At 48.5% G+C, this 12442-nt stretch overlaps 1 long non-coding RNA gene across 1 annotated transcript; it reads left to right on the plus strand.

Moving 5' to 3' along the window:
* The first annotated feature begins 508 nt into the window (after positions 1-508).
* LOC138832152 (uncharacterized) lies at positions 509-9392 on the plus strand. The gene is made up of 3 exons (XR_011373517.1): positions 509-579; positions 5733-5868; positions 9255-9392. It is a non-coding gene; the product is annotated as an uncharacterized lncRNA (long non-coding RNA).
* Positions 9393-12442: the final 3050 nt, after the last annotated feature.

A 12442-nucleotide genomic window follows, 5' to 3' on the forward strand; every position in this document is an offset into this window, starting at 1 on the left:
TGTGGATGAATGGCAGTGCCAGTCCCCAGCCATAAAAATCCAAAGCGTGAGTACCACCCAGAACCTTCCCTCTGGTCATTACTAATGTCCACTGAATGTAGATCTCCTTACCGTTCTCCTCCTTCACCATCCAGTGCAGTCATCTTGGTTCACATTCTTGTAGCTTCTTTCAGCCTTGGTCTGGCTACCTCACCATCACCGCTTTAACTCTCCCTAGTACAGGGACATAGCAGGGTTTTCCAGGTCTCTGCAGGTCACTCCCCAGCCTTGACCCCTACCTGCAGTGGCTTTCAGTGCTCCAACTCCTCACACTCCTTAGCTCAGCACCCAAGGCCATTGTGATGTCCCTCTGGGTACATCTCTCATCACTGTTCTAGATAGGTTGAACCACCTGTAGCTCCCCACCAGCATTGTGAACCCAGAATGCCTTGTGTGTGCCATGCCTCACAATGTAGGACAAGTGTCACCTCCTCTGGGAAGCCTTCCCCCAAGTCCTAAGCATGAGTCAGAGGCTTCTTCCCCATCCTGTGTAGGCATCTGGATCGCAAATGTCTATTGACTTCAAGCCATCCACTTCTTGTGAGCACTTCATGCTTATGAATCATGATCTTTGCATAGTCTAACCCAGCCTTAGCTCCATGACTGGCCCACAGAAGAAATACAAAGGACTGAATGGACTGACTTCTTGGCTTGCTTCCTAGAGGAGCTCCCTCTAGATGGCCTCAAACAAGCATGGCTGCTTATTTAGGATTCTCCTGTTTCCTCCCCCCTTCTCTCCTTCCTTCCATCCCTCCATCGTTTCCTTCCTTCCTCCTCCTCCTCTTCTCTCCTTTCCTCCCTCCTTCTCTGTTTTCCTTTCTCCCTCCCTTTCTTCCACCTTCCTTTCTCTTTATGAGACCTACCATGGTATCTGGGCTGCCCTACCAGCCCTCACAAGACCTGTGGGCCATCACTGGGAGAGCGATCTTGTGCAAGGCAAGGTTCTGGGGGTTCTTCCCGACAGGGTCCTCTCAGCAGAGGCGTCCTCTGAGTCAATCCTTGAAGAGATATGCCAGTGCCTGCCTAGGACCTGCTGAAGCTCCAGAGAAGAGTAGGCATGCTCTAGGCAGAGAGACTTCAGGATGAAGACATCTAATCTGGCCAGGTGGCCACCAGGCTCTGTTGGGATGCATGGTTTGGAGTCAGTGTCCCAGTTCAGGGAAGGACATGAGTACACATGCATGTGAAGGCCTCTGATAGCCTGACCTTCCCATGGCCCAGAGTCTTGTTTTATTTCTTCAGTAGTACATACTTGAGTGACCACTAGGTCATTCTTCATATCTTTTAGAGCTTGTAACTACTTCTTAATGATTAGAAAACAAAAACATTGCTCCCCTACAGATATGAGAAAACACTAACCAAACCATGAGTCAAAGAGGAAGGCTCTACTAAAATGGTGTGTTTGCATAAGCCCAGGGGTGTGAGACCCTCTTTGCATAATGAAATAGAGGAAGCAAGTGTAACTAGACTTGTGGATTGCCGGGGCAACAGTCAAAGGCACAGGGCATGACTGGGAGAGAGGTGCTGGTAAGGCAGGGGCAGGGCTCTGTGAAGCTGAAGCCACGGGGTTGGAGACCAGACAGACCAAATCACCAAGTGCTGCCCCTTGGCTTACTTGGGATAAAACCCAAGCTCAGGGAACAATCATAGAGTTGTCTATTGTTCATTCATTCATTCATTCATTCACTCTCCCGGTTAGTCACAAGTCAGGCATTGCTCTAGAAGACAGTGTTCTTGCTCTCTGGGAATCTACAAGTAGTGATGAGATTGATATGGGGGCAGATCACCAGTGACCCAGCAAATGCCATGGTAGAAGTCCATGCTGGTTCATGGATTGACAAGGCGAGATGCAGAGACATTTCTCAGAGACATGGGGATGCTGAGCGGGTGTGGAGGATCCAGTGGTGAGTAGAACAGACAAAGGTCCCTGCTTGCCCTCAGGGAGTGTATAGTCTAGGTAGAAGAGAAATGTCAATCAAGCACTCCCAATGGTTATTTGTAAAGAAAAATAGATGTGCCAGATCAGAAGAAAGAGCAGTACCTAATTTGGCAAAAGAGAAAGAGCTTTTTTTTTTTTTTAAATTGATTGTGGAGCCTGAACTTGGGACCTGGGTTCTGCCCCGAGCTCTTTCACGCAAGGCTAGTGCTCTACCACTTTGAGCCACAGTACCACTTCTGGTTTTCTAGTGGTTAATTGGAGATAAGAGTCTCATGAACTTTCCTGCCTGAGCTGGCTTTGATCAGAGATCCTTAGATCTCAGGCTCCTGAGTAGCTAGGATTGTAGGTGTGAGTCACAGGCGCCAGGCTTGAGAAAGAGCTTTTCTACAGAAGAAATAGAATGTGCAAAGGCCTTGACCCAAGAAAGGAGCTGGGGTCTTTTAAGGAGCAGTGTAGCTGGAAAAGAGTGAAAGTAGGAAATGTGTGGTGGTGCTAGGAGGTACAGGAAATCATTCATATACAAGGGAGTTTGCTAAAACATTATCCTAAGAGCAACGGGAACCATGGAGGTTTCAAACAGATGAGAGATGCCATCAGATTTTTTCCTTATAAAGATCACTCTGGTTGCTTTGCAGAGAATTTCGGATGTGGTGGGGACTGAGATACCCACTGGGGGCTGCTGAGGTCCACCCAGGGGAGAATGGAGTTTGTGAACTGAACGTGGACAGTGCCAAGATGGAGAAAGTGGGCTGGTAATGGTGGTGTCTGGACTTGGACTAAGGAGGGAGTGCACAGGTTACCGTAAAGAGACTGAGCTGTCCTGCCCGAGTTTCCAAAGAATCTGCTGGGCAGAGGGTAGAGGGCCTGGGGATGAACTAATAACCTCAAGCTTAAAACCTCACCTAGAGGAAGCAGGGACTCCATGGCTTAGTGGTAGAGTGCTTGCCTAGCATGAAGCTCTGGGTTCGAGTCCTGTGTACCATATACACAGAAAAAGCCAGAAGTGGTGGTGTGGCTCAACAGGTAGAGTGCTAGCCCAGGCCCTGAGTTCAAGCTCTAGGTCTGGCAAAACAAACAAACAAAAGCCCCTTACATGGAGGGAATAAAGTTGGATAGGCCAAGTGCCGTATCTGAAGGCCTGCATTCTATTACTCCTCCTTTATCCCACCTTCCACTCTGCCCTATGCTACTCCAGCCACTGCTATGTGCAAGCCAGAGAACCTACTTCAGATTTAGTGGGAACTCTCTTGAAAGGCTGGTAAGCAAATGTTATGGAAAGCAGTTAAGTCTTGAATTCCTCATGTCGTTCCCTGCTTGGCATCATGCCTCTAGGCCGTAGGGCTGAGCATGGACTCTGTTTCACTAACAGAGTCTTACTGGAGTAAGGAGGGTGGGTCCCAGAAAGAGAGGTGAGCGGAACCTCTACCCTTAGGTGAACACTGAGATTCATGGACCCTGAGAAGTGAGTTCGGAAGCTCGCTCCTTACCCTCTGAGTGCCTGGTGGCTTCACCCAACTTCATAAGGACCATCCTGTTACCATGGCAACTCAGGAACATCCCCATGGAAGGGGCCGATGCTGCCCCTGACAGCTCTCACGCAGCAATCGCTGTGATTCTCTAGCATCCAGATGCAGCTTCATGTCTTTGCCATTGTTTTTCACTTTTGCACATCTCTGTTTCTTCTGTTTCTTCTGCTTCTTCTGTTTCTTCTGTTTCTTCTTCTGCTTATTTCTTATTCCATCACATGTCTCTTGCTTGTGACTCACAAAGTCCTGGACTAACTGACTTCCTTGTCTTCTTAGCAGCAGTTTGAATATTACTGTTAGGTGAGTTGATTTCAGGTGGCATGTGGGTGACTCAGGATGCTGCCCAGAAAAACCAACAAACACACTGTCCAGTCCCAATGGGACAGGCAGGACAGGAAGCCAACTTCCCCCAGACCTACCCTTCCCCCTCCAAGCCCATGTCTGGCCCACCCCTGTGGTCCTTCCGCAGCAACCCTGCCTCCATCTCTGCCTTCCTCCTCGTCTGCTGTAGTGCTGTAGTTTGGATCTGCAATGTCCCACAAAGGCCTACATGTGAAAGGAAGCTTGGTGTGCTGAGGAAATGGTGGAAGCTTTAAGAGTCAGGGTCTAGGGGGAGCTCTGGTTAGTGATTTGTGCCCTTGAGGGATGATAGGACCCAGGCCCTTCCTCTCTCTTCCTCCTTTAGGTCCTCCTGCCTCTACTTTTTTCTTTATCCCTTGCTTTCCTTCTTCTTCCCTCCTTCCCTCCCCATACCTCCCACCCCGCCCCTAACCTGTCTTTAACTGTCCCTCCAGAACCAGAGCAGCTTTTGCTCTGTCAAAAACACTCCTTGCACCCCCTGCCAGGGTAAGATATAGTACTACAGACCCAAAAGCAATAAGGCTAACCGACCATGGAAACCTTCAGAATTATGAGCCCAAAGATGGTATGGTCTCTCTGTCTCTGTCTCTCTGCCTCTGTCAGTGCTCTGTGCCTTTGTGTGTCTCTGTGTGTGTGTGTCTGTCTCTGTCTCTGTTTCTCTCTCAGTGGCACTGGGGGTTGGATTCGGGGCCTTATACTTGCTGGGCAGGTGCTCTACTATTTGAATCATGCCTCCAGCTCAACCTTTCCTCTCCATAAGTTATTTATCTCAGATATTTTTGTTACAGAAACAGAAAGCTGAGTACCACACCTTGAATCTTTATGGCCTTGGTTGTAGCCCAGTCCTCAACACCCCTTCCCTGAACTCCCTCATGCTTGTATTGTTCAGGTCCTGGGACCTGAACTCAGGGAAGCTATCTCTGAGCTTCTTTTGCTCAAGACTAGGGGCTCTACTATTTAGCCACAGCTCCACTTCCAGCTTTTTTGGTAATTAATTGAAGATAAGAGTCTCACAGACTTTCCTGCCCAGGCTGACTTCAAACCACCTCCAGAGTAGCTAAGATTACAGGCAGGCACCACCAGTGTCCAGCTGAATTCATTGATTTTACTGTGACTCCTCCAGGCCCTACTTCCCTGGTGTCCACTCCGGTTACCTCTAGCTCTGTCCTCAACCTCAGCCCCACCTCACCTCAGCGCCACAGCACCACCAGGCCCTGCACTCCCTCTGAGGCTACAGCCTTCTTTCCCCCTCCTGTCTCAGTGATTCCCAGTGGCCTATGGCCTCTCTTCCTGTGACCTCCTTCTCTCCTCTGTCAACCTTCTGGGACATGGATCCCACATCCGCAGGGGCATCCCTCTGCCCTCCGGGGTGACCTCTGCATGCAGTCTGGCCTCCAGACCCAGGTTTCTCTTTGCTTGGTCCTCCACACCTCCTAGTTTCCTTCCTTCCTTCCTTCCTTCCTTCCTTCCTTCCTTCCTTCCTTCCTTCCTTCCTCCCTCCCTCCCTCCCTCCCTTCCTCTCTCTCTCTCTCTCTCTCTCTCTCTCTCTCTCTCTCTTATTCTTGTTGGTCACTGGGCCCCTGGGCACTGTCCCTCGGCTAGTGCCACTTCTGGTTTTCTGGTGGCTAATTGGAGTTAAGAATCTCACAGACTTTCCTACCCTGGCTGGCTTTGAACTGCACTCCTCAGATCTCAGACTGCTGAGTAGCTAAGTTTATGGGCGTGAGCCACTGGTGCCCAGCTCTAGTTTTCTTTAAAAAAAAAAAAAATAGGGGCATTCAAGAGCTGAGGGGGCAGGATGGAGGGACAGAGGCTGGTGGGTCCAAGATGCGCTGGCTAGGAGTAATGGAATGTTCTCTACACCACAGGAGCACTGTGAGCAGATGCTGAATGTCCTGCCACAAAGAAATGACCGATGTCTGAGCTCATGGAAATGCCAATTACGCCAATCAGAAATGCCAGGCTGCACCCGATAAATATGGATGAGTCTTGGGTATCGGTTAGGTAAAGAGCACTGGGCAGGGTCCTGGCATCCGAGGTGGGGATGTGGCACACTGGTGCTGACCGAATTAGGGGAATGGGCATTGACTAGAAAATCTGCTTCCGGCCCACAGCACAGCAATGTGCGTCATGCCATCCTTTGTGCTGCTAAGCTCTGCCTGTGAATGGGGTAACCACAGCATGGAACTTCTGACACCACTTGTTTCTGTCTCCCCACAGTCTCAGTACCCAGCCAGGACTCAGTTTGTCCCCATGTCCCTGCACCCACGTACCTCTGTGTCACAGACACACACTCCCTTTGCAAGACTGGTCCTTTCCACCATCTCCCCGCTGTCTAAAGCCTGCTTCTGTCTGGGCACGAATGGCTCATACCTGTAATCTTACCTATTCAGGAGGCTGAGATCTGAGGATCATGGCTTGAAGCCAGCCCAGACAGGAAAATCTGTGAGATTCTTATCTCAAGTTAACCATCAGAAAGCTAGAAGTGGAGGTGTGGCTCCAGTGGTAGAGCCCCAGCCTTGAGTGAAAAAGTCAAGTGAAAATACAGTGCCATGGGTTCAAGTCCCAGCATGCATTCTTCTGACCAGTGAACTGGGCCGATTTGGGGTATCAGCAATAATCTGTGCTGAAATGGCTGATATAAGGATGGGGAAGACAGGGGACTATGAAGCCCATTCATTCATTCAACCAACACTGAAGAGTCTCATTGTGTGTCCAGCATTGCCACAAGTCCAGGGGGTCCAGTGGGAAGCAGGTGACAAGGTCCCAAGCCTTAGAAGCCCATGGAGATGACAATCACTGGACAAATGTGTCTATATGTCATAGGATAGCAAGATACAGAGGGAAATGGTAGTTAGAGAAGATGGCCAAGAAAGGGATGTTTGAACAGGAGTAAGGAACCAGGCCCTGTGGATATCTGGGTCAAGAATGTCCAAACTCAGGAAACTGCAAATGCAAAGGCCTTGGGGTGGGAGAAAGTTTGATATGTTTCAGGTCTAGTGAGGAGATTAGTGTGGAGAGCTTGTGAGCGGGGGCTTGGGAGCTCTAGTGAGGACTTGGCCTCCAAGTGAGGCTGGAAACTAGAGGTTGTACCACAGAAGCATTGTTGTGAGCTTGTGCTGTGACAGCCTCACTCTGGCTGTCCAGTGGGAGTGAACGGGGAGCAGGCAGGAAGCTGCCTCAGTTTCCAGAAGAAGCTGACCAGAGGCATGGGCGGAGGTGCTGACAGGTTGTGTGCCCCAGTGTTCACTGCTGCAGCAGCCTTTGGGACATGGGAAGGTTAGGAAGAGGTGGGGACCCTCTCTTTAGTCACATGGATGCTGTTCTATGCCCCTCCAGCCAGGGGGATGGAGTGTGTGCAGCTTCACAGCCATACTGGGTAGGTACTCCTCCATCCTCCTCCCTCCTCCTTCCTCCTCCCTCCTTCCTCCTCTGTACCTGCCTCTGCACTCAACCTCAAATACAGCTCCATCCCATACCTCAGAGAGCCTCTCAGACTCTCCTCTGCTTCCAAGACCACCCTCCTCCCTCCCAGCAGCCCTCTTCCCCTTCCAGGCTACCCTCTCCCCTCCCCAAAGCTCAGATCACCAGGATGGCTATTATGGTCCCTGCTCCTTTTCTCTCCTTCCCTCCCCTCTTCTCACCTCTCCTCCCTCCCCTTCTTCTCCTCTCCTTTCCTCTTTCATCCTTCCTTCCTTCCTTCCTTTCTGGTACAAGTTGAAGGCTTAGACTCAGGACCTCTTACTCTTGCTGGGCTTTTCCTCATTCATGGCTGACACTCTACCATTTAACTGTAAATAAGTAAGAGTCTTACGGATTTGTCTGCCTAGGCTGGCTTTGAATCATGATCCTCAGCTCTCAGCCCCCTGAGTAGCTAGAATTACAGGTGTGAGCCACTGGCCATAATTTGCTCTTGAGGCAAACAACACAACTGACTAAACTACCATTGGCATCAATGAAATCACTGTGTTGATTTGGCTGTGGCTCATTATCACCCCATCTTGGACCTCTCCATTCACTTCCTTTAGACTAGCTCAAATGCCCTTTCTATCCTGCTGTGACTAATAATAGAAAAGACCTCTGGGGAAGGAGCAAGCACAAATTCTGTCTACATGTAAATGGCTGACATGATGAACTGTTCTTACTAACAGCATGTGTATTTTGATTTTAATTTTACACTTCTGATAGAGTTCCAGAAGTAGGGATCCAGGCATCCAACAAAACATGAAAGTGGTTGTCTGTTTTCTTAGGACCATGTGTGTGTGCATGGGGGCGGTGGTCCTCATGCCTTTGGGATCAAACTTGTTGGGCAGTTTCTCTTGCACTTGAGTCCTTTTTGCCCAAGTTACTTTTCAGATAGGGTTTGAATAGCCTCAGATTTTGATCCTGGTGTACCTGCCTCCTGCACAGCTGAGATCATAGATAGGTACCACTGTGCCTAGCTTGTTGGTTGAAATGAAATTATCCTATTTTTTTTTTATCTACAATCCTTGATCCTCCACACACAGCCCTCAGAGGGCATATGATTGACCTTGTACAAATACTTTGTCAAAGAACATTTTAATGTATAATTTAAAAAGAATAGTAGCCCAGGGCTTGTGGCTCATGCCTATAATCCTAGTTACTTAGGAGGCTGAGATCTGAGGATCACAGTTTAAAGTCAGCCCAGGCAGGAAAGTCTGTGAGACTCTTATCAATTAACCACCAGAAAACCAGAAGTGGTGCTGTGGCTCAAGTGGTAAGAGCACTAGCCTTGAGCTGAAGAGCTGAAGGACAGCCCAGGCCCAGAGTTCAAGCTCCACGACCGACAAAAAAAAGGAAAAAAAAAGAATAGTACTTTAAATATTATTAAGAAAGAGAGAGAAAGAAAGAAGGGGAAGAGGAGGAGAAGGACGAAGAAAGAAAGAAAAAAGAAAGAACTAAAGAAAAAAGAGACAAAGAAAAGGAAAGAAAAAAAAGAAAGATCATCATTCCTGGTTTAGTTTGCTCATCTATATATTTAGATTGCCCATCTATATATTTGGATTACTCATCTACATATTTAAATCGCTCATCTACCTATTTTAGGTCAAAAGGATCTCCCTTGGATAGATGGCGGGCATCTGCCCTACTAGGTAGGCAGTGTTTATCCTGTCACCTAGAGCAACCGGTTTATATAGCACGTACTGTCATACCATAGCGTGTGTTTCTTGGTACAACTTCTGTACTTTAGAGGTAACCTTTTAAGACTAGACTGAGAAGTTAGTAGGTTAGTTTGGGGCAGAGCGAGGCCTTAGTTTGTGGAGGCGTGCTGCTTTCTAGGAGAGAACCCTTGGTTCTCCCTCCAGATGGAACAAGATGCCAGGAATCAAATCGAAAAGGCAATTTAACCCTTGGTTTCTGTATTTCAGTGTAACTTGGATTTGGGAGAAAAAAGAAGAGCCAGAAGGAGCTGTAGAAAGGACAGGAAGTGGGAAGTGCTTCAGCTTATCTGCCCATCTATCATGTCCTTATTTCAGTTGAGACTGAAAGCACCCGGCAGCCATGTGTTTCAGAACTGAGGTGACACCTCGCCATCATAAAGGTCAGGAGAGTCAATGTGCTGACACAGGCCGTTCGCCCCTTGGCCCACAATGATTCTTGAGTCATTGTGTCTGGATGCCTAGGCTGACAAAACAGGTTGAGGCTGGGAGGGAGGGAGCAGGTACACTTGTCTTGCAGTCTGACCATCAAGGGTTCAGTCCCTGCTCTGTGAACACAGAGAGGCTGGGCATCTCTTTGGACTCTGGATGACAATACATGCAGTTGCTTCACAAAGTACCTGCGAGCTAGCTAGTTGTGTTGTAAGGTGAGAAGATGGAGAAGCCACCTTTTAAAAGATCAAATCTTGGAGTCTTTATTGGAACATTAGCAGTCTGCAGGCAGCCAATTGTCACAAAGGCCTGCAGCCCACAAATATACTTAACACAGTTAGGAAACAGGATAGAGAAGTAAAATATAATAATACCAACAAACCAATCGTGGGATGTCATGGTGACCGGAGAATAGCCAGGAGACAGGAGATGAGGAAGAAACATGGAGACACATGGTACAGCATCATAATACAGACACATGTGCTGGTTGGGGCCTAAAAAGGGTCAGGGAAGGTGGCAGGGTCACAGGAAATTCCAAGTCTCAGGCACTGGACTGACAGGTTCAGTAATCTATCAGCCAAGTGCTTGCCCCTGCCTCCAGGGATTCAGGCACATCCATCACCTGGGAGGTGGGAACTTTACCTTCTCCCACCATAAAGACAAGATGCCAGATCCTACCATCCACCATGTGGCCAAGATGTCCACTTGGCCCTACTTCAGTTGTTGCTTGAGGGATGAGGGTGGAAAGGACCCCATGGTAGGCAGAGGTCTTACCCTAAAAGGGGATGTGAGAACCAAATTGGTCCTCACCCTAGGGACATTTGAATCACCATTCATTCATTCATTCATTCATTCATTCACTCACTTGTCTATGAGGAAGCCCAAAGAGATACCAGTTACATCTGAAGGTCAAAGCTCTACATCCAAGCTTCAGCCAGAACAAGCAATGCTTGGCTGCAGCTGGAGAACACACAGGGTTCAGTTTTCTCTCAAGCTGGGAAGTGATTGAACCTGCAGCAGAAACTGGGAAATCGGTCTCTGCCATTCTCTATTTTTGCCCCTAGGGGGCAGTGCTAGCCCAGGGTCTCTGGGGCTCTAGTTGTAATCTTGAGACATTTGTCCTCAAGCTTGGTGGTACAGTTCCTACTGGCAGGCAGAAGAAACAGGTTTGATTCTTATTAAGACAAGCCATTTACTCTCTTTTGGGTCAGTTTCTTTATCTGTAAGGTGAGGATAACAATAGTGTCCAAAACAATATTGAGCAGAAAACGTGGTAAGGAATCAACGCCAATCTCTCTCATCTATCCCTTCCCTGCCTGCACAGTTCCCTTCTTCCTCCATATTATATAAACATCATTTTTCACTCATTTTTTTCTATCAGGAGTCACTCCCAATTCCTAAAGGAAACACAAATTATTTATATTTGAGCACAAAGATAAACACTTGGCATGGGGAAGTGAGAAGGCAGGAAACAGTCCATAGTGAGATTTTGTTGTTGTTGTTGTTGTTGTTGTTATTGTGGGGCTTGAACTCAGGGCCTCGGCACTATCTCTGAGCTCTTTTGCTCAAGGCTAGCACTCTACCAATTTAAGCTAGAACACTACTACCAATTTTCTGGTGGTTAATTGGACATAAGAGTCTCATAGACTTTCCTGCCCAGGCTGGCTTTGAACCCTGGTCCTCAGATCTCAGCCTCCTGAGTGGCTAGGATTACAAGAGTGAGCCACTGGTGCACAGTGAGATTTTTTAAGAGTAAATCCTCTTCCCTCCCCTCCTCCCATCTCTTCTTTCCTTTTCACTTTTTTCCCCTCCTGCGTAAGGACTTTTATTTACAAATACCTGTGAACAACCTGCTCTCTGCAAAGCCCTTGACTAGGCAAGGAAGCAAAGGGAGAGAGAGGAAAGCAGTGTTGTAAAAACACATGGAGAGGAGGGCCCCTCCTTGCAAGGCACTCACAGTCCCCAGGTGCCTAGGATGTCCACACAGTGCAACTGACCTGATTGTGAGAACATTATTTCCATTCTGGCTTGTCCACAGCCTCTACTCCAGTGGCCCCAACTCAATCCTCCTGAGCAATGTAATAGCCAGCCCAAACCTACTGTAGTCTGTTCTGATTGGCTGGTGCTTGGACTGAATTTTGAATATTGGTCCCAAGGGGATGGACTGGTGTATTTGTCAGCTTTGTGTTACCATAACAAAATAACCTGAGACAGGATACTTGTGAAGTAAGTGGGTTCAAATTCAAGATCAGATGGGCCCTTTGATTTGGGCCTGGATGAGGGTGGTGGGCTGCAATGGTGGGAACATATGGCAGAGTGGGCAGTCACACCTTGAGCGCAGAAAGCAGAAAGTGAGGAGATACAGTGGGAGTTCTACCATCCCCTTTGAAAACTCAGCCCCCACTCACCTGAGAGCCTTCCACCAGGCCCCGTTCCTAAAGGTCTCAGCACCTCCCAAGAACACCACTCTGGATACAAAGCCTTCCATCACGAACCTCTGGAGGACACCCACCTAAACCAATGTCTAAACCACAGCAGGACTGGCAGGGACAGGGCCAAGCTGGTAGCCGAGCTGCAGCTCTCAGTGGTAGTTTTCAAATAAGAACCTGAGTTCTTTGCAGCAGCAGCAGCAGCAGCAGCAATGTGTCGTATCCAAGCCAGCGGCTTCTGAGGCTGGTGCAGGTCTGGATGAAGGCCTTGTTTCTGACAGATCACAGGTGTCCCAGAATCCTGTCAGGGAGCCCTTGAGAATTCATATCTGAGCCCTACATCCTTGGGAAACCCAGATATGATTCATCACTTTTTGGTTTCACAATGGCAGCTTACTCTGGCTGACTTGAGCAGGAAACGTATACACTGGAAGGATAGCATGTGGCTGAGAGGAAACAAGGAAGGATGGAGAAAGTGGCTCAGAAACCAGGACTTCTCTCTCACCGGGAATTCACAGCTGGTGGACAGGGACTCCA

The sequence above is a fragment of the Dipodomys merriami genome, unplaced genomic scaffold (genome assembly GCF_024711535.1).
Source record: "Dipodomys merriami isolate MVZ:Mamm:240054 unplaced genomic scaffold, mDipMer1.0.p SCAF_1, whole genome shotgun sequence".
NCBI lineage: Eukaryota > Metazoa > Chordata > Mammalia > Rodentia > Heteromyidae > Dipodomys > Dipodomys merriami.